Consider the following 22,094-nt stretch of genomic DNA (forward strand, 5'->3'; position numbering starts at 1 on the left):
GTTTCAGGTGATACCAGAAAATCAGCTGGCTTTCAGAAAGCACCAAAACCTAAGTGTGTGCAAGACTAGAGCTAGCGCACACTTAGTATTGGAGACATTTCTTGTTGGCAGAAGTCTGTTCATGGGGAGATGTAAAATTCTTCTAAATGTTTTATTGCATTTTTGGGTGAAAAATGTGGATTTTGTTATAAAACAGTTTTATGAAGTGGATGTTTTGGACTGAAAAAATCCAAAGGAGAACAATTTTGAAACTGCCACTATGTTCCATGGGATCGCTCTAACATATAAACACAAACACACCCTCGTGTTCCCTGTGTGACAAAATGTGGACAAACAGTTCCCACTTGGATTAATAGGAGCTGTTTGTCTGAAACTTCTGCCTTGCTAGGTCTTTATTTCGCTGTACAGGGAGAGACTTCCTAGAAGGAACAGACTACTCGGACTGCTGAGAAACCCACAGAAGCTGCCTCAGTGCGAAGGCAAAATCACAGACTTGGTAGATTGCACCATAAACGTTGTAGCATTAATCCTTCTAAGTGCAGAAGCTTATCTGAATGAGTTTTTGACCAGAAAACAGTAGCACTATTTTCTTAAATCTTTTTCTTTACAGTTCTTTATTTTGGTTTGCTTTCTTTTAATGCAGTTACCATTAGGGTTTCTTTATCTTGGGAATCGGGGGCAAAGCTCTCTAGGAAAGGAACAAATGGCTGGAGAGCCCCGGTCTCAGCACCAGGGGGTTTTGGTGGCACCATTTGTGCTCTGCCTTATTTTGCTGTGCAGGGAGAAGGAAAAGACTAGGTGGGTTGCAAACTTCAGGCTTGACCTAATCCAAATTTCAGAGCTTTTTGTATTTTACTGATTGCTCTCCTTTGAAAAGCCAGCCTGCTCAGATTCCATTCTGGGCATTTTTAGGCTCAGGACCTCAGTTCATGTAAACCATTAAAGTTAGTGCTTAGACATCGTTTTCCTTTAAAGGGGGATTTAAAAATCTTAGGTCATTTTTCCTTTGTGAGATGAGTTGCTAAAAACAGAACATACAGGATTTAGGATGGATTTTTGTTGTTGTTTTTTTTTCTTCATAGGGCTGGAGGTCACCATGACTAACCAAAAAGGTATTCCCAGGTCTTGATACTGTTTTGCAAACTGTTCTATATTAAATATCATCCCTCTAGTGAAAGCTGTCAAAACACTTTCATTTAACCTTCACCAGTAGAAAAATCTTAGTGATGCCACATAACAAGCATTATACAAATAACTGTCAGGGTTCATTAAATCTCCTTTGAAAAAATTATTTTATCCTGTGCTTTGAGTATTTTAATTTTTAAGGTGTCACTCCTAAGCATTCTTGTCCTGATTTGCATTTCTTGCATTTCTGCAATTTTTAGGTCTCTTTGTCATTAATTTTACTGGAATCTGTGAAATGCAGAATACTGGAGAGTCTTTTCGTGTCCTCATTTATATTGCCTTTATGCCAGTTCAGTGACCAGAAAGGACTGGCTATTGCTTCACATGAAGCAGCTGCAAATGTTCACGTGTCCTTTTAAGAAAGGCATTGTGTCCATGCCTGGGACAGGAGTGGATAGAAATTGAGCACAGAGGCTTTAGGCAGCCCGAAATTACAGCAAGGCTGTGTCAGTGCCAGCAGGTTCCTACAGTGGCCGAAGCAGCTTGCCTGTCTGCATCATTCAGCCCAGTCAGCCCGGCTCAGGGATGCTCTGGCTCATGCAAGGATCTAGATTATATATTAGTTAGCAGGATCATTTATTTGTTACAAAACTGAGAAACTCTGCTTTAAGAGGCATGGACAAATGCACAACCAAATGGCTCTTATCCCAGAGCCAGGTCCCAGACAACAGGTGAATAAAGACAGAAAAGTGCTAGGAAAAATCAGACTGTATTGGTTTGCAGCACCAACAGGTAGCAGTTTCTTCTCTGTCATGTTTTCTGTAAGGGTAGAATGAAATAAATTGCACTTTCATACATATTCACACATCTCAGTATAGAAACTGTGTAGAGGAAAACCTTCTGCCGTCAACACAAGCCTTGTCTAGGCGCTGAGCGTGCTGTTGTAGCAAAAGGAGGTGTGACTATAGCACTGGCAAACAGTGCTTCAGGATGGGGAATGCCGGCAGTGAAGGCTGGGGAAGAGATTTTGGAGCTGGTTTGGTGGCACATGCCAGGGTTTCAGGTCATCCCTCTGCATCTCCAGTGAGACAACTACTTGGCGCGTTCCTGCCATCATTGCCTGGTGGCTGTTACCTTTCTCTGAAGTCCCTAATGTGCCATAAAGCTAGGAATGAAGCCAGCAGCACTTCAGCTGCAATTAACCCAGCCCTTCAGGAGCAGGAGCCAGCATGGTTGTACGGGGACAGCCCTTCGCAGCCCCCTGCCTCGCACACCACGGGCTCTTCGCCCCGAACGCCCAGGTCAAGGCTTTCTTCCCGGTGATAAGATAAGGACCTCGCTGGAGTTTGAAGGCACTGACATTTGCTCCGAGAATAGATTAAAAAAAATGACACAAAGTTCCCAGAGATCTAAAAGCAGAACCATGTGTTGGAATATGAGCACTGGCTTTTTCTTCTTAACTAAATTGAGCAGTAGGAGATAGGAGTTTGGGTGACCCCTTCCTCACAGTGGGTGTTACGCAGACTCAGGCTTTAAGCACTTCCTTAAGGACTGTCAGGAGACTGCAATATAATTCAGTCAAACGGGGCAGCACAAGCAACAATGTCAAGGGAAGGATTTTATGTTTCAGTTTAAGTGAATCCATTTGTTTTCTCTTTAATGGGAACAGCACTGTGAGTCTGAAAGAGCTAGAAATGAGCTCAGCAACTGGAAACTAAAAAGCAGAAATCCTACTGCTCCTGGGGCTGAGGTCTGCGCGCCGCTGTTGTACTGGTTATTTCCATTGTGATCCCGGGGATGGCTCTGATTAGCCCTGCCTTGCTGTCACTGTACCTGCACAGATCCTTCTAAATCCATCGTCCGAAGATTGTCCATCCTTAATGAAGTGTGTGCTGCTGCTTGCCTTCATGTTTAACATTTCTTGAAAAAATGTCGTGTATAAGGATCTGTGTTAGTCAGAAGGCAATGCAGAGACACTTCTAGGTCAACTACTTTGTGCAGTAAACTTTCTGAAGGTGGCAACACTAGAGCTGAGAGGCAGGTACCACGTCTTTACTCAATGCTCCTGTTGTGACTCTTCTGTCAAAGCTGTGCTGGTTCCCAGCTCGTCCACCTCTCCCAGCAGGTATTTGCAGGCTTGGCACCAGCCGGAGCTTTGGAAGCTACTCATTTGCACCTAGAAACTCTACAACCAATGCTCAAGGATAAATGGGGTCTCCAAGATGCCAGGTTTAATCTAAAGTAGTGCAAGGAACCCTGGTTTCATGTGATACTCTATATGTTGCTCATTTTTTTCCCTTTTCATCTCTGTGAATTTCTAGAGTTTTTCATCCTCCTTTTATTCTGAGATGTATACGGTTTCATTGTTTTCCTGTTCAGGCTCTGTATCCTGTGGTGGCAGAACTTGGAGAGCCAGCTAACCAAGCTGCAAGAGTTTTCCAGAATACTGTCAACTGGATTATTTATGTCCATTACAAAAATAACTGGGTTTTCTAAGTATCCATCTTGTGGGGGCACTCAGCTCACTGTAACATTTTCATCATGAATAACCAATTAAAAAACTCATCCTTGCAAAACTGTGGTAAAATGCCCGATTGGGGAAACTGCAGGCACTGGCACTGGCACTGAAGTGGAGCTGCTGGCTAAACACACCCCAAAAAAGGACTTTTCCATACATTTCAGAAAGTCACATATTTTTACGCATTCAAAAAGTCATATCATTTATTATCTGGACCTATTTCAGTGTTTGATTTGACTCCAAATTCTTAGCAGAGGTGCCAATACAAATGCTATTTCACATTTCTCTTGGCTATCTCAAAATGAAGTTGTCTGGGTTCGGGGTTGGGGCCCCAGATCTGTCCTCACGGCTGCAGCCCCACCAACCACACGAGGCTGGAGCGAATGTGACCTTTCTCAAGGGCCTCGCTGCAAATCCACAGGGCAGGAAAGTCTCTCCCCATGCAGCTGAAGGGATTGGATCTGACACCTGCCCACTGAAGTACGAGCTTGTGTAGACCAGTGGAGAGCATTTCCAGTTTGCGTTGAAGGGGCTAATGTACTTCAGCTGTTCAACACCTATGAAAGCCAGGGCATTTATTTTGGTGCTTGAATAGAAGTAGGTTTTTAAGGTCATGAAACAGCATGGATTTCAGTAAGGAAGATTTCTCTTAAAAGCTATAAGGCTTTGAGCATATGATTTCATTCAAAACTTAAAGACTGGAAGTCTAAGACACGGGACCAGTTTCTCTTTTGACAGATGTTTGGCCTTTATTGATCCTTTTGTCCGTCTTACCCCTGATGTGGAGACAAGGGGTGTACCGGTGGGAATTTTGGAGGCGTAGCACTGACCCCATGCTCAGCACATGGGGTCAGCCCCTTCCTGCAGCACACCAGGGGCTGCCTCATGTGCTGCTCCGTGGAGAGGGTCCTCTGGGTGAGGTCGTGCTTCCAAAAAGGCCTGAAAATCCTCTTTTCTGATTAATTCCTGTTATTGAAAGACTTGGGAGTTTAAATAAAGCCCAGAATCACATGGAGTGTTCCAGTCAACACATTTTTGGTTTTCATTTTAAAAAAAAATTAGTCTTAAAAGCATTCTGCAGTCAGCTGTGCGGCGGCCAACAGCCGTTGCTTCCTTCCACATCAGAACATTTAGGAGCATCTATTTTAGTTGGGAGAAAACAACAAAATCACGCTAATTTGATTTTCCCTTTGATCCCTCATATTTCCTACATGCTTGCCTCTCTGTTTATAGCACCTGACATAATTCCTTTGGTCAGATTTTATGCCTGAAGTCATTTAGGCCAGTTTTAGATTCTTTTTTTTTTTCAGGGCTTTGACGTCTCAAGCAACTTAATCTAGGTCAGTAAAGTACCTGCTGTTGAAAGGAATTTTCTTGAGTAATGTTTTGATGTCAGAAGGGCCCTCCTTGGCATGTGCAGGTCGGAGGTCACTGAGCCTGTACAGTACGGAAAGGGCAAGCCACAGCTTGTTAAATATTGGTCAAAACACCCATCTGCAGTGATACGTATACCTTAAATCCTTCCAAATATAGGGCTTTGTGATTTTCGGATGGCTGAAGTGTTGTATTGTACAAATATCAGCAATGTTTTCTTTGGGGAAGACTGCATATGAAATGGGCTCAGGATCACACCACAAAAGAAGCAATTACACTGGTTTCAGATAGTTCCCAGACCAAAATTAATTGCCCAGTTTACAACTGTGTGAGCCCAGTGAGCTCATTCATGGGAACAACCACAGCATTTGGCTCCATGGGTTATGATGAACCGCTTGTAGCTCATAGCAAGAACCAACCTGATGTAGTTAATATCAACACTGCTAACTTTTGCATCAAGTTCATGGTTACCATTTTCTGTTTTTTTTTGTTTGTTTTGTTGGTTTTTTTTGATTAATTAAAGGTGATCTTTGGAGGACCTGTATCATAACTTCCCAAAGCTGGACCATTCCTGGCCAGAAATTCCTGACATCTCATGGCTGTGTCTGTTGCAAATGCCCAGTGAAGGCAGTGGGGCCAAGTAGTCAGCTCTATAGCCAAGGCAGAAATAGCAGCTCCTGTGTGCTGGGAGAAAAATTAAGAAAAATCTAAGATGTTGCAAAAGCACAATAACTAACAAAGATTTTTTCCTGGTTTCATATTTCATGAGTGATTTAATTTTGCATCTCAGAAGGAGAAGCTCCAGATGAAGCTTTTCCTCTCATTGGGATCAGGCGTTTGCAGAGATCTCTCTCCTGTACCTACCCACCTGTTTTCGCAAAAACTCAAGGAATTTAAATAACTATTTATCTGTCCTTCTGTCAGATCTGATTAAGAGGGGTTCAGACATGTGTATCTCACAGGTTTGGAAGCAAAAACTCAGCAAAATGTAGAATTGCAGGTCATTTCCAAATGACCAAAAACAGGTCTTGCTCATTTTTTTCCTTAAAGTTTTTTTGGGGAAAAAAAAAAAAGAAAGAAAAAAAAAAAAGTGAATTACATTTATCTGTTTCTTCAGTCATTTTGAAAGAAGATGGACAAGCCAGTATTTCAGCACTGGTTTAGAACATCCACTGAAAAATCTAATTTGAATGACATTCCTGGAACCTAAAGTGATTATGTATATGCTTATTTAGCTCATCACTGAGTAGTCTATCAGTAGTACACTAACAAGTAGTGATATTTTTGCCCTTTTAAATTGACTTGCCTTAATTTGTTACATTTGGTTAGCTGGTTTCTAGTGGATTAAAGTATGACACAATGGTTCTCAAATTATGCTCTTCAGAGCATTTTTTGGTGGGCTTGATCGAGCCCATGGTCATGAGACGCTGTTTTCCCTCATTTCCAGTTGAGAAGTTGTATTATGAGACTCTAAAAATATATTCACATGTTTTCATTAAATTGTTTCTCCATGGTAGCAATTGTTATAGTTGCTGTGTTCATGTCTTTGATCGCTATTGGGAGGAGTGGTGGCTTTTGTGATTGGAAATGGATGAAGAACGGAGCCAATCCAAATATGTGTTTACATAAGGGATGTATTTTTTGTGGAGGAGAAAAATCTATGTACATGTTTATTAAGAAGAACACGCCTCACAAATTGTTTTTGCCTTTTCTTCCTTCTGTGAACGTTTAAAGTAGAAAGAATTACTTCATTCATTCATTTTTAAACTTATGAAAATGAAAGGTGTGTAATTTATTTCTTGGAAGTTCTTACATGTAAGCATAAAATGTTGTGGTAGGCAAAAAATAACGTAAATTGTGACCATTGTATTTTAGCAAAGAGCTTTTATTCAAACATTTCTTTGGGCATCTGAGTTATATAGGAAGTTGCCAAAAAGCTGGCTTTGAACACCCAGAGTAGAACAGCCTTCTTTCTGCTTGCTCAGCTTTTCTCTTTTAAGAAATAAGGTTATGAGAAGTGACCATTTAGTGAGCTTCTTGGTTACCACTGTATTTCAGTCTAGAGAGGAACAAAAAATCTAATACAATAATCTAAGGAAAATGCACATTAAATAAACAAATATACACATACATAAACACAGACTGTTTTTATCACAATTTTAACAAATCTAACAGGATAAAATAGGTGACGTTTTTCTTTTGTACTGCCTTTTTCATAGTTCAATTTTAAGATATAAATTTCTTCCTGAAGTTGTCTCAGAAGTCCTCTTTTAACTAGAGCTGGGCAAAAAGTGATTTCCCTACCCTGTCACTTTACTGAGATATATTAAAAAACTCCTACTCCAAATAGGCTGAAAAATTACAGCTCCATCCATCAAAATTCTGTGTCTGAGAACAGAACATAAACCTATAAAATGGAAGTCAACTGAAATATAGATGTTAAATGTTTTAAATTGAGTCATTTTAATACTATAGTTCAGTTAATACCTAAATGAGAAAGAATATAATTTCAAATTTGAAACAGAGATTTATCATTTTACACTAAGTGCAAGAAGTCCCCACTTTTGGCTTCACCGTTTATTTGTAAGTCAGTCGGTATTTCCAGGAGCTGGTCACCTGAGCTGAAGTCTTTGCCAAATGAGGCAAAAGCAGAGTCCTCCCAGATTTACTTCTTAGCCTTGTTCTTTTCCAGGGGTTAAAAGTGAACTTTCTTCCTCCTCGCAGCTATAAACATTACAGTCCACGCAAAGAGAAATCTATTTGAAAGTGGCTGAATAAAGTCAAGAAGGTAAATTAGAATCATCTGCTTTCCAAAGCCTTTCTTGTCTCCATAAAACAATGCCCTCTCCTGCCTCCCAGGCTGTGACTAATTCTCCAACCGTCCTTTCGTTCCAAGTAAAACTCTCATGTAGGCTGACCATATTTTAATGAATAAATGCACTGAAGATTGACTTTACAGGATTCTTTTTTTTTTTCTTCCCTCTTTACTTTAGGGGCAGTAAGTGCGCAAGGGACATGAAGTGGAGAATAATAGTCCAAATGTGGATGCTGAGAGATGGTCAGAGTTTTTTTTCCTGCAGTATGATTTTGTCATAGCTGTGGGTCATGGCATGTGTACAGTTAATTGGGGCTCGTAGTGAGGAATGTTTCATACCAGTTTATGTATCAGGGGCCTCTGTGAGGAAGCGTATGCTGAGGACTGAGGACGTTCCTTAGAAAACCATCGTGTCCCTACTTCGGAGACAAGCAAGAGGATGGGTGTGACGAGTATCTCCAGAAGGCTGTAAATGGGGGGCTGGGGATCTGTCCTCTCCCTTTGGAGGCCACAGGACCAGGAGAGGCCCCAGAGGGTTGCAGAGCTGCAATGGGCAAGCTACAGAAATACAAGACTTCGTTGGGCTGCCAGTGGCTCAAAATCAGATGTATTTCCACCTGGCTGGAACAGCCTGGTCAGAGGAAAGGGTTAAAAGGAGGACAGTGTGGACAAACCTGGGGAAAAAAAAATACCAAAAACCACAATACAGTTTAAATCCTTATTATGAAAAGCTTGATATCTTTGCACAGTTTAACAGTGAGCTCTACTTTGATGTTAGAAAGCGATAATCTCCCTTTGGAAGTGCACATTAGGCACTGTCAGCCCTTCTCCCAGACAGTTTTTAGAGGGAAACCAGCTCTTATGACACTCAAACAGCTTGGTGAGAGGGAAGCAACGTTTATTTGAAAGAACTGAGGCATGTAGGCCACCTCTAATCTCACACATGTGACACCTATTTAGGCTGATTTAAACCAAAGTAACTGAAGATGCTTTTCTAGTGAATCTGCCTGCAGCCTGAGACCCGTTCTTCCAATTTGCCTTTCTGAAAATTAGGGAATCCCTCGAATCATTGATGGTCATGAAGACTGTGTCTTCAATTTGATATTCTTTGCCACTAAAAATCATTAGCCAATTGTAAAATGAGCTACAGGAATAAATCCAGATTAGATTTTTTAATGTCAGCAGGTACCTAAAATTGTGTCAGAATGAGAGGGACCAAAACACCTCAGCTCCAACTTCTTTACTTTTTGCCCTCTTTTCGTTGATAGAAAATCTTGTTAATCTGAGACTCCTTTGGTCAACTCAAGTGCTAGAGGGCCGTGCAGTGCCCAGTAGCATGACTGCAGGGTCACTCGATGGCAGCTGGCAGGGAAACCCAAGTTTTGTGCTCCGACTGCTTTCCTTGTTTTGATCTGACACGGTCGACATCTGCCTTTTTCGGACGCCAGCAGCTGGTGCGACGCTGAGCAGAAATAGTAAGGAATCTTCATTTGGCTGAGGTTTTGGTGGTTCCCTTGCTGCAGGGGGAGCTGGCTGGGGATCCGCCATCCCAGCCACTGCTGCGAGCAACAAAGCCCTCAGTGCAGAGGTTGTCATGGCAGAGGATGGAGCCGGGCAGGCGGCACGCACGCAGGGTGTCTATGGGTGCGGGTGGCGTGCTGGGCGTGCTCACAGTTTTTGGCAATGGCACGAAACAATGGGAATCTGCTGACCTGAGGTGTTGGTAATACAAAATTTGTGTTGCTAAATGCTGCTTGGTAATAAAAAGCGAAGTGCGGATCATGCAGGGAGTTCCCTGCCAACAGGCGCCTCTAGAAGCCAGCAGTACCTCGGAGCGGGTGCAGTGAGCAGCTGGGCTGGGAGGTTGGTTTCCTCTCAGAGCTGGCTGTTTCCTGCTCTTGCTTGACCACCGGTCCTCTGACCAAAATCTGAACCTGGATCTGTTTGCTTGGAGTCACTGCGGCCAGCCCAGACTTCTTTCTCCCTCACCCTTTAAAAAATCCGTAACTCTTCATTAACTGGTGGTCCCTGGGCTCTCGGACTCTCGCACTTTTGTAAGGACAAAAAGAGCTGCTTACGCGGCCACATCTGGTCTCCGAAACCAGGGTTCCTTCGTGGTAACTCCCGCATTGTTTCCCCATCGGCCATCGGGGACAGTGCTGGAACAATGGGTGCGATGGAGCAGCAGTTCAGGAAAACACAGATCCTGTTTAGGCAGGCAAAAAGCAAAGTTTTTCTGCCTGAAAAACTTACCGTGGTTGAAGCTGCAGCCTGAATACAAGTGATCTTAAAAAGAATCTGGAATGTTAAAAGGGGGTTCAATTCAGAGGCTAACTCCTCTGATCTTCTTCAGCTGAAAGTGTCTGTTTTAGTTCTCATGGACACGATCCAAGATCTCTTGTACAAAGAAAGGTTATTAGGGGGATGAGGGAGAAGTCAAGTCTGAAGTTTTCCTGCTACCTTATATTTTTATAAATCCCCATGACAACAGTTATTCCAGTAGTAAAAGTGTTTGCATGTAAGCAGTGGTCCTACAGGACTTTTTTCATGTAATCTCATCTTGCTTCTGCTTGGGCTTATTCTTGTTTGTTAGCTCAGGAATGCTGTGGATGAGAGGAGAAACCCGCGCGTGTCCTCCACTCCCCTGTACGCGCTGTTTTCTTCTCTAGCAAACCTCTCAAGCTTTGTGTTCTTTTGTTTGTTTTTATTAGCTGTTTGCTCTCGTATCTCTTAGTGCCTTAAAACTATGCAGGCTAAAGGTCTTAATACTTTGAATGGTTTGAGCATCCTTCATGTGCTGGTTGTTTTATGGCAGCTTCAGTTGTGAGAGCATTGCAGGAGTAACCGTGTCGGCAGCCCCTCAAACCTGTGCGGCAGTACCTTGTAGTGTCAGCACTGCTGGTGGCTGTGCAAACCCCAATGGCTTCTTCTATAGCGTTTCTGATGAAAAGTCACTGACACAAATGCAGTTGATACGCTTCGAATTTAACATCTTGTCCCTTGGACATAGTGCCTGAGGCTTAAAACACAAACAAATCAGCCCTTCATAAGGAGATGCTTATGTGCTAAATCCTACTTTTCCTTGGCTTTGACAAACATCAACAAACATCTTGGCAATAAAGTACAAGAGATTACATGTTATATCTGGGCGGCAAGCACATAATGCAGCAGAGGGAGGGACCTTTTCTGCTCCTGATGAAAGCAGAGTGCTAAGAATTATGCCATTAGTCATACGAAATGCATCCAGCACCAGCCTAATGGTCAAAACTAATGCTAATGCTCAGGGGTGTCTTGTCAGGGCTTGGAGAGCGTAAACCTCAGTGGGTGTGTGAATCGGTGGGCAGATGCCCTACCTGCACTGGGCCTTCTTCTAAGAGGCGACCTGCTCGTTTCAGTGCTCCCTTGCTGCCTTCTCCCTTGTTTCCAGTGGTTCATGACTCAGGCAGATAAAACATCAGCTGAAAAGGGCAAACACTTAACTGAAGAAAAATAGTTAATTGAAAATAATGTCATATTTTTACATTCTGCAATTGTCTCTCTAGGGGCAGTAATTGCTGTTTATTATAGTGGCTAATGTATATGTTTACAGTGGTTTTTTTTCACATTACAAGTAGGACATCACTTACGCTGAAGTTGCTTGCTTTACTTTTCAGACCAACAAAACTCCCACGGATGAAAGCTTGTCTCACGTAAAAGAACTGTTGAAAAACTGTTTCTATGGACATAAAATCTGACATGATGATAATCTGAAACTGCTCACTCCCCAAGGATGACAAAACTCCAGAAACATCAAAGCAAAGAAAGAATTGCCAGAGGGGAAATTGTAATTAAAATTAGATAACCTGTATGAAAAGCATCCAATTTGTAGTCTATAAAAGCGTTTTAGAACTACGGTTCTTCAGCCCCAGGACCATAGCTGTAGTCATTATCTCAAGACTTTCACAGCAGAATCAAAACATGTTAATTTGTTAATGAGTCAGTATGTAGCAGTAAGGAAAAGAGTCTAACAAGGAATACAAACAGACTGCATTTCTATTTTTAAGCAAATGTGCTGTTTAAGTCAAGTCAAAGCTTTGGTTCCTGTGAGAGTGCCTCATCCCTTCCTGAGAATGTGGTTTTAAAATGAGGGAATTGGCCTCTTCCAGACATTATCTTGGCCAAAAGAGCAAGAAGCACATCACTGAGCCTTTCAGACAGTGTGGTTTCATCTCAAGCTGTCTCTGCAGGAACAGGGGCTGCTTTCACACCTGCGTGGGGCTGGGAGGCTGGGGAGAGGTACAGGGGCCACTTCAGTGCACCTTCCCTCCCAGCAGGGATCCTGTGAGCCACCTCTGAGTCCCACCACCACACGACTTCCATGTGATAAGGGGTGCAGAACACGCAAAGCAACCTCCGACAGCCGAATAATGGCCTTGCTTGTTTTAACTACCTGCCTGGAGTGGGGAGGCAGCTGCTGGACTAAGGGTTGTATGGAGTGCTTCTGGCATGAGAATCTGTGAGATGTCAAAAAGCAAAGAGAAACCCCGAACCCAGGTGAGAAAGTAAATTTCTTCTTGTTTCCACACTTCCCACCAGAGTTTTTTTCATCCACCCTCTGGTTTGCAGCAGCTAATCCATAAACCTGGCGCTTCTCCAACACGACTGCTCTACTAGTGGCTGCTCTCCCAGCAGGGCAGAGATGGAGGCTTCCCTGAAATGTGCCAACACAGCGCAGCAAAAATATAATTTCCAGCTAATTATTGTGTGCCTAGGATTAGGAGAGGATTAAGGACTTCTCTGAGAGTTTGGGTTGTTGTGGGGTTGGAGTGCAGAAGTGCAATGGGGAGAGAGAGACAATGGGAAGAAAAGCCCAAAAAGGAATTCAAAAAGCAAATAGAACAGCGATAAGGGAGATGGGATGATGAAGAGGTGGAAGCAAGGAAAAGGAAACATTGAACATGAAGGAAGAAAAGTAGAAGAGTAAAGTCAGAAAACCCATGGGTTGGGACTTCTTAAGACAGAAGAACTTCAGCCACTTCAGGTCAAATATTTTTTTCCTTTTCCATTGCAGTGTGGCTGTCATCTTTATTGTAAAAGGAATTTAAGGCCTGATGATGTCAGTGCTATCAGGTAGTGCAGAACTCAGGGAAGTTTTAAGACCAAAACAGCCCTTTCCATCACTTGGCTGCCGAGTGCCTGATCAGTAGATCTGGGACAACCTGCTGGTATTTTCAGGAGAACATCTCCTTGGCTGACACGTTACCTACAGCATCAGTAGCCCCAAGGAAACCCTGTGGTGTGATGGCAGAATGAGAAATTCGGGACTGTGGGAGAAAAACTGGATCTTATCAATGCCCAAAAACTATTGCTGCCAAGTCCTCTCTCTTTTATATGGTCAGTAAAATTTGAGATCCAAAGGTGCATCCAAATCCACCTGCATCTCACTCATCTTTTCTCTTTCCAGGTCTGTCTTTTAGATCAAATCCCATTTGCTGCTCCATCTGCATTCAGCATCTTGTAATTTTAGTTTCTGAATGAGCCAAAGAGAACAGTATGTAGTGTTCACACACAGAACACAGATGTGTGTGCTACATCAACGCAAATGAAAGCAGGGTAGGTACCTGCTCTGATTACCTCCCTTCACTAAGGAGTCAATGGGCCAGAGAGGTTGAGAGAAGAAAATAGGCTTGAGGGAAAAGTCAGATTAACAGGGGGGTAAGTAGTTATCTCCTAGGTCTGAATCTCATAATTAGCCAGGGCAGACTTCTCTTTGTCCCAGGATTAAAAAATTAATAATAATAATGGCTGATGTAGTAGGTTACTTCCTGAGTGAGCCATCTCATTGCCTTTGGTAACTGCACAATCTAATAACAATTGGGAGGGCTAGATTCAATCTTTTCTAGATAAGAAAACAGGGAGGAAATAGGTGTTTTCTCTGTACCTACCTTCACGTGACATGGTAATCCAGTGTCTCGTACCTGACAGTGGGGAAAAGCTGCACGTCTTCCTAAACGCTCTTGCACACGGCCTACGCTTGCAAACACTTATAATGATAAAGTATTCATTATATCATTTCTGCCTAAAGCAAAAATATTCTGGTGATCTGATTTAAAAGGCACTTATCTCATGCTGGTCTCTATTTATGGGAGCAGTGACTCCAGGTACTGCTATTATTAGCTCTGTTACGAATGCTATTTGTGTTTTGTTGCAACACTTTTCATTTAATCTAACATCCCAAGGCACTTTCTAAAAAAAGTTGTTTCATATCAGTAGTGCCAGATGTAAGTAAATATTCTTTCAGCCAGGGATTTACCTTCAGCTGGGAACTGGAGGCTGCTGGCTGTTGCATGGGCCCAGAACTCAGCAGATCTGGATCCCATTTGTAGTTTTTATAAAATTTTCCATACTGAATGAAAAGTTGTTCAATGATTAAAACCTTGGGAGAACTGGGAGGTTGAAGCAAAGGAGTCAGCTGCTGGGTTCTTTACCTTTCTGAATCTTTTCATATAAAGAAGGTGCTTCAGGCCCTCCATGTGCTACTCACTACGTTGTCAAGCTGTGAGTGATTCAAACCAGAAATATCAAGGGACTCAGCTAGAGAAGTGTTTTCTGAACATGCTGCTGGATACACTGCCCCAGCACAGCAACCTTTGATTATCAGGCAGCCCAAAGAGGGGCAGGAGAATTTCCGGAGCCCCCTGGGTCCTGGCCAGGTGCAGGCTGATGTGGTCCTGCTCTCTCTGGTCTAACCAGGGATGGCTGGATCCCAGCTTATGCCAGGCTGCGACCTGAACATCCACACGTCCTGCTTTCCAGATAAAGGAATCACAGTCCAGATGAGAGGTGAGATAAGGGGACCTGGCTCATTTTAAATGGAGACAACAGCATCAAATCTGTGTATCTAGTTGTTACGGATTTACTAGTACAGCAGGATGGGAGGTAGAAATAGGGACTCTTCAAGGATTCTGCCTTCTGGAAGATTTTATTCCATCAAGTTTCCACTCAGGGATGCATAGTAATTGATACAAGGATGCACAACAGTTGATACAGGTTTGGTGCACAAGGAAAAAGCCACGCAGTACCACTGTCAGTGCAGAAATAACTGAGGAACCATGAGAACAGCGGCCATCAAGTGACTCTCCCATGCAGTAAATGCCATGGACAAATATAATCAAGTATAATAGTATGTGCTAGAAACTTAAACATCTTGGTGAAGACTTTCATTCAGGAAATAGGGACAGCAATGCCTGCTTCAAAGACTGTGATTTTAATTATGTCTAACCAGGGACAAATACATCTCCTTCATTTATTATTTGCCATTCTGTTCTGGCCTGGAAAGTGGTACTACACTGGGTTTTATTATCAGCCTTTCTGCTGCTCCACATAAAATGTGGAGGGTCGTACCAATCCCCTGAATCATTCACTCAGCAACATTGTTTGGGTTTGGTTTAGGATGTTTCTCAAATTCGAGCTGAGGCTGGTTTGATGTTTCGCTCTTCAAAGTTATTCACCACCCAGCCCTTTTGTGGCTCCATTGAGTTCAGAAGTTGGCACTAGAGCCATGTGCTGTATCTGAGCTTTCACAATAGCAGCCAAACAAATTAATATTTTCCAAAGATGCAACATGGAAGACTATTGCATCTTCTATTTTTATGGCTGTGATTTTGCTTTATTTCACTCTCAGACTCTAAGCCTCATTTGGTGCCATTTCCTTGTCTTGAGTACCAAATAACTCTTTACATGCTGGAGATATAATTTCATACCTCCCAACTCTAGTCCTATAAACCAGGCCTATACACTAGTCGAGGCTTTTCTGTGAACAAATCCAAACTCACCTGCAACTCTAGCAGCATTCCTGTTTCATGGTACCTTCATTTGAAGGTCAGACTGTAGGTTAACTAACCTTTTAATTAAGAGAATAGGCATAGAGACGTGGAGCTGTCTCTTGTCCCAGACTGTCAGTGTCAGCTGATCTGTGTTACACAACATAAAATATTTGGACCATTGGAATTTGAGACTGATGATAAATAACATTGAGCTCTTTCATGGTGGTGTTTGTTTGAGAATGCTCATTGACACTGCAAGCTTTTCCAGCCAAACAAAAAAGCAAATGATATTACACATTCTGTGCACCTCACTATATAGCCAACAACATGCAAATCCAAGGATGCCTTCCTCTGGGCTCTCCCTGCTTCAGTCGTAGGAGACTCTGCCTGTTATGTCTAAGCATGAAACACAGAGCCCAAATCCTTTCTTACCCAGCAGAAACATTTCCTCCCTTGCAAGCTGGAGTTAACTCTGGCCCCAGTCAACTGAAGCACAAGTATTTACACAAGTACTTACATTTGTATTTGCAGTGGGTGTGCAGGAAAACAGATGGTTGGATAGATCTCTCTCGTTCCACTAAGCAAGAACAAAAAGCTATTCCTTTTTCTCAGCCATGGCAGGACAGCTGATTTAAAAAGTAGGTGCTAGCTGGTATTTTGTAACTACCTCGTGGTGCAGCTTGAGTCAACAGCAGGCCGAAGGTAAGGTATTGCTGCAGTGCATTCAAAGTCCTTTGTGTTGCCTGTTGGCCACAAGCATGACCTCGGAAGGAACTAAAATAAGGACGTTGTGTTAATGGTGAGCTTGTTGTTGGCCTGGACAGCATAGAGCACCATCATGGGAAGTTTGGCTCCCCATTTCACAGCGGGTTGTCCCTGCAACAGGGATGTGAAAAAGGAGGAGGCAGCGTAAAGTTGGGGAAGCTCTGGCAGGACGTGGAGCTGCCCGATGGAAGGGTTGCCAGCAGCCTTTGCAGCTCTCCAGGTGGGCTTCTCAAAACAGTGCTGGACACCTCCTGAAAACCCTTCCCCTCCCAGCCCACCACCCCTCCAGGGTCACAAGGGGCAGCTGGAGTCAGTCTTCGTGATGACTTGAGCAGTACAAACAGTGGGGGAATCTCTCCCCTTGTGAATCACCACAAATGGAAAATAATCGTCTTATAAAGATACAATCTCTGCAACCAGCAAAACTTTGTCAGCACAAGAATAAGACATTCCCTGTAATCCTGTCCTCGCTGAAAGAAGTTTATTCAAGTATTTATCTAACCTTGTATTTAACCAGGAAATCCAGCTGAGCTAATCACTTTCTGCCAAAGAAGTATTTGGGCACTCGTCTGCCATGACATTTTTGAATGATTCTGTACACTCTGGCCATTCTTCTAATGGTTTAATCACACCCAGAAAGAGTCACACATTTTTCAATGATGTTTCTCTCAAAAAATCAAAGAGTGTTGTCATCGGAGGAGACTTAAGAAAATGCTGTGCATTGTTTGGAGAGGTGACGCCCTTAGAGGAGAGAGGCCAAGGGGTTCTGCCTCACGTGCTTTGTATGGACCCTTTCTTCCCCCTTCGAACTTCACACAATTCCAGTCTGCACTTTACATCTTTATTCTGCAGTAATGCTCTCGCCTACTGAGATTTCAGACGAGGTTCAGTTTTGTTCCGTAACCCTTAAGGGTTTGGTGGCTTGGTTACCTCTACCCATATCCTGCCTCAGAAATAGCACTGCAACGTGCGTTGTTGCTGCTTGTCATCTCACACGTCGCAAAGTGTGCACAAACAGAGTTTGCAACGAGCTTATGGATAGAAGGACATATGAGAGAATCCATACTTTATATGGAATTTATATGCATAACCATGATCCTGGGAACACTGGCTTTGCAGTTATTCTGGGCACAGACTGGCACAAAACAGTCCTAAGGCCAGTAGGTTTGGGAACTGCCACTGCTCTCTCCATAACGCCAGCCTGGGCATCACGTGCCTCAGTTTCCCTGCAGGTGAGACAGTGGTGATGGGCCTGACCTCATTCAGGGCCTGGGGATGAACAGCGCTATGTACATCTGATCTGAACGTCCTGGCACTCTCCTACCCCAGCCCTTGCAATGGGAGCATGAGTGGCAAAACCAGCCCCAAGCATCCCTGGATTTCACCACCTCATCCCACCTCCGTCTGTGGAAGACTCACGTGTTAACATCACCAAAAAAAGAAAAAAAAAAAAGAGAGAGAAAAAGGCAGACACTGGAGACTCACCCCCCTCCTTGTCCTTTGGAAGGATTATTCAACAATAATGATTGTCAAATAATTAGCTGCCACCCCCCCCTCCATTGTCCCCATCAGATCGTGGCCGTGCTGAGTCAGGCTGCGGCGAGGCGCTCGCAAGCTCTGGGTGTCCCCAGCACCCCAAGGCGCTCTGTGAGGCACCCCCCCTCTGAGCCCCCTGCAGCCACCCGCATGGGAACGCCCGTCCTGGGCGGCACGGAGCTGCCTTCAACACCAGTGGGAACCAAAAGGCTCGTGGCAAAGCCTCTGTGCTCCCAGCACCTTGCAGGATCAGGCCTCCAGTAAGAAAGTCATGCGGACGTGGCCACAGCCAAATGCGAAACAGCTGAACGTGCTGCAGCTGGGCGCATTGTCTTCAGATCAGGCCCTGGAAGAATTAAAACCAAGTGTGCGATCTGAGCATGCCGAAATGAACTCCAAATGAAATTCGAGTTAGCTCTCTCCTTAGCAGGGAGCACAGGATCAGATTGTTAGGTTTTAATAAAGTGTGGCCAGCGTTTTAATAAAGTGTGGCTAGTACATTATCCAACATGCTTTTACAATTACTGCAGAAACAAGGACAGGAACTTCATTAACACTTTACAGGGGAAAGAAAGCTGTGCTACAGTCAAGTGATATATTGCTATTGTGACTGTAGGTGTCCTGCATTTAAGAAAACAAGGAAAAATCCTGGGGAAGGGAGTAATTACACTGTCAGCAAACGTGTTTGTGTTAGCAATGAGCGATTCCCTTCCAAGCCCCGCAGCTGCCGGGAGCCTGCATCGCAACATGGCCAATTTCTGGGACAGAAGGTGACTCCATAAACGCAGCAAGAGCTGTAATGTGAGAGACAAAACTCCTGAAGGGAAAAGAGGGAATTAAAAAAAGAAAAAAAAAAAAAGGCAAACCGACAAAAAGCATGCAGAATCATTTACAAAATGTGTTTTCCAGGCGGCTGCAACAACCGCTGGCAGGATTAGGCTTACCGCTTTTAAAGCGGAGGTTAACTGCTTTGATAGAGCACAGGTGAGGTATATCTTCTGCGTTGCATGTCAGGCAGGATTAGCTACTTGGCAAATTATCAAAGCCAACTGATAGCAAAACAAGTTGGGACTCTCCTACAGTGGCAGTTTAAAACTAGGTGTAACTTCACCCAAAACAAATGAATAGAGCGGGGGTGTGAGGGGACTACCTAAGTAATTAACCCTTCATTAACTTCCCAGCAGATTACAGTGTTTTGCAGAATTCAAGAAGGTCTGGAGAGACTTAAGAGGCTGTTGGGTGGCTGGGAGTAGACTTCAGTTACTGGGTGAGTTGCCTCTGCGTAGTCTGGGCATCCAGTCCAGGCTGCCAGGAGGTGGCCGTGATGTGAAATGGTTCCTTGGGGCTTCCAGCACCCCTGGCTGCTCTGCTCTCAGGTTCCCACATTGCAGGAGTGAGCACACGGTCACCCACTTTCGTCTGGGTGCAGAACGGCTGCTCTGCAGTTTGGGAAGAGTATTTCCAAGTGTTCACTGCGAATGTAAAACCAGCCGGTGAACTGCTGTGCAGAGTTCTGCGAAACGGGTTTTTATGCTGTTTTGAATTAGAAGAGCTGAAGCACTCCAGGAGAAATTCACATACAACAAATTACTAATTCCTCCAAGGAGTCCATGCAGTAGATATCTGCAATGTCTGTAATAGTACAGATAATCATGCACAGGCTTAGAAACACTGCCCTTTATCTTCAACTGTCTTCAAACAACTTTCTAATTTTGCATTTTTGCCTCCCTGTACCAGGAAATACAAACAAGTTTAAATGCTCACAGTGAACACATGTCTTCATTTGGCGGCCCGGTTACCCCAACAAGATCCTGCAGCTTGTGGAAACTCAGAGAGTAACCAGTTTTGTAGCACTGCATATGGAAAACCAGGCATGCAAAACTGGATGCTGGGCTGAAAATGTGGCGTGTCGGGGATAATGAACGAGACGGGAGGCAATTAACAGGAGAAAAGTGACAATCTGACAACATGCTCAATTAATGTAATCAGATTTCACATTCACTTCATGGATGTAGTAAATCAAAGCATAAGTAAGAACGATATGAACTTTTTAATATTAAAAACTATTCCCATAATATGCAAAGTCAGGGAATACCAGTAAATTTGTCTGTCTGTTGCCAATCATTAACTGATTTAGGATAGACCTTGTTGAGTAATTATATTTAATAAGAACTTGTCCATACAAGCTGCTATCAGATGTCATTTTATACAGTTTCAAACCAGATATAATGGCTGAGCTGCACACATCAACTCTCTGTAATACTGCACTGTCTTTTTATGGGAGAGGGGTGGGAAAATTCAAAACTGATTATTGTGTGGCTTCCTTTCAGACAGTTGTATTTGATCTAATTTGATTTATTGCTGCACATTTTGAATGAGCAGAAATGTCTTGAGGGGAAACGAGACTTGTTACAGTAATGTTCGCGTTAATATAATTTCACCTGCTTGCTTGGTGGGCTCCGCAGTTGGCTGTGTTCATCACTGTTTGGGAGTCTTCTGTATTAAAAAGCTCCTCTTTATCTATTTGCTCTCTCATAGGGATGTAATGAGATTCCCACACCCTCCACAAGTGGTGATTGTGTAACTAATCCATGCTGGCATAATAAAGTCTTCACCTAGATTACTAACATTGCTAAACATATATGCAGGACAAAGGCAGAAGCCTTTTTTTTTTTTTTTTTTTTGAGCAAAGCACAGCTGTAACTCACAGGCAATTTTTCTAGGTGGTCCTAGAAGATAGACGCGTTGAACCTCAAGGAGGGACTTTGGAGGTTAGAAGCTCCACTTCAGTTTTAGAGGGGCGTGTAAACATTTGGGTGCTAATATTACTTGCAGGCACAAAACCACAAACAATTCTCCTGATTGCTCAAGGGCTCCTGGGTCCCCAGTGTAACACAGCCTGCTCTTTCATGTACTGCCACTGCTTTTCTTCAGCTAGAAGACGTGGGGAGAAGAACCAGTGGCTTCTCTGTCACACTCTTTCTAAGAAAGGCATAAACACTTAAAAAAGCATAAGGAAATACATAAACAACCTATGCATGAAACTATCCACTCTGTCGTGAGGACTCAAGGCTCTTCTGCTCAGAAATTCAGAAATGAGTGTTTGGAGTCGGTTTTGCCACCCGTGTTGTGCACGATGGTTGGAAAGGGCCCTATCTGTGCACTTAATTGTTATGTTAAGCTTTGCTCCAGCAACAGTTTGCTTCTGGAATTTATTCACATCTATACTTATAGTCCTAACCCCACGAGCCAGGCCGATACAGGACAACACCCACCTTTAAGGTGTCTTGCCTCCGCACCCTGCTAGGTTTCTGTATGGCCTCATGTTCTGCTGCCAGTAGTACACTTTGTGTGTGCCTCCCAGATGATTCACACCATTCACTGTGCTGGGTGCTGAGTGAGGACAGCTCCATCTCCCCTTAAAACAGCCCCGCTAATGGGCACTGGGGCAGCGGCCATCACCCCTGTTCTCTCTGCACCTGGAAACAATAACCAAACCACTCAGTATAAATCCACCCCATTCTCAGGTGGATTTTCAGTGCAAAATGAGGCTTTCCTGCTCTATTTAACTAGGGTGAGTCTTGTTTTCTGGTATTACAAAGGCTTATTCTGGTTTTATTTGGAATCTTTGCTGGTTTCTGTATGCACGCTGTCTCCATGCACCTACAACAACGTGTGTTTGCCTTGCTAAGAGATATCTTAGCCGTGAACACCTTCTGATTTTCAGGATGAATTTACTTCTATCTACAACTGTTTTGGGGGCTGGTGTTCACATCTGACTTCATTGGGCCAGCACTGCTTTTGCTCTGGACGTTTTGTGTGTGGGGCTGCTCTCGGCGATGCAGCGTGTGTGCATGCCACACACAGACAACTGTGTTCATTTCTGATGGGCTGAAGAAATACCTCCTAAACTAGTTCTTGACATGTTAGGTGTTGGCCAGGGAAGTAATTTGTTCTTCTGACACTGGTTTGGATCTTCCTGTTGTGTTTGCTATTCACCATGAAATCTTCATGAGCAAAAGGGGCCAATTTGCATAAATTATAGGAATTTATTTCAACAAAGGGGGGAGAGAGAAAAAGTCTGAGGGGAAAAAAAAAGGATGTATTTTCTTATTCTCCTGACCTGCTTGGTGAAGTTTCTATTGAAACTTATCCT

The 22,094-nt window shown here is 43.5% G+C and overlaps 1 long non-coding RNA gene and 1 other non-coding gene across 9 annotated transcripts in view; one reads left to right on the forward strand and one right to left on the reverse strand.

The window, feature by feature from the left end:
* Positions 1-22,094, forward strand: part of LOC101789629 (SPO11 initiator of meiotic double strand breaks) — a 238,327-nt gene that overhangs the window by 164,252 nt on the left and 51,981 nt on the right. The window contains exons 4-5 of one of the 8 annotated variants that reach the window (XR_005260489.2): positions 12,146-19,205; positions 19,676-20,547. The exons of 4 other annotated variants lie outside the window; for them this stretch is intronic. This is a non-coding gene — a transcript (SPO11 initiator of meiotic double strand breaks). 3 more of the 8 variants (XR_011804581.1, XR_005260492.1, XR_001193576.5) reach the window with 3 other exon arrangements.
* Positions 6,901-13,935, reverse strand: LOC119713341 (uncharacterized). The gene is made up of 3 exons (XR_005260507.2): positions 13,757-13,935; positions 11,186-11,290; positions 6,901-10,851 (listed from the first exon to the last, which is right to left on the reverse strand). It is a non-coding gene; the product is annotated as an uncharacterized lncRNA (long non-coding RNA).

This window comes from Anas platyrhynchos, chromosome 21, assembly GCF_047663525.1.
Source record: "Anas platyrhynchos isolate ZD024472 breed Pekin duck chromosome 21, IASCAAS_PekinDuck_T2T, whole genome shotgun sequence".
NCBI lineage: Eukaryota > Metazoa > Chordata > Aves > Anseriformes > Anatidae > Anas > Anas platyrhynchos.